This window comes from Triticum aestivum, chromosome 2A, assembly GCF_018294505.1.
Source record: "Triticum aestivum cultivar Chinese Spring chromosome 2A, IWGSC CS RefSeq v2.1, whole genome shotgun sequence".
Taxonomy (NCBI): domain Eukaryota; kingdom Viridiplantae; phylum Streptophyta; class Magnoliopsida; order Poales; family Poaceae; genus Triticum; species Triticum aestivum.
Genome location: NC_057797.1, coordinates 734,856,953 through 734,857,386, shown reverse-complemented (window position 1 = coordinate 734,857,386; position 434 = coordinate 734,856,953).

Sequence of the window (434 nt, the reverse complement as noted above, 5' to 3'; positions counted from 1 at the left end):
TGAACGAAACTCCAGGCGCTTGAATCGCCTGATTCCGATAAACGAGCGAAAATCGGATCAGAAATCGCGATCAGAAATAATCGCAGAAAATCCGAGAAAAAGAGAAACAACAAACAGAATAACGAACGAACGTTCGTTTTCTGGAACTTAACGATGAACGCGTTCGTTAAAACGAACGAACGAGCGAACGCTCGCTAAATAAATAAACCGGGCAAAACCCGTTAAAAAACAAAAACTAGGGTTTTCTAAAAAAACCGAATCGGTTTTTCTCAGAAAACCGAGCGGTGGCGGCTACCTTGGCTCGGACTCCGGCGGGGTTACGGGCGGCGGCGGGTGGTGCGGGGCGGCGGCTCCTGGTGGCGGCGGCTGCAGCAGGCGGCGGCAGCGTCGTGCGGCGGCACGGGCGGCGACTTGCGGCGGCAGCAGCGCAGGCG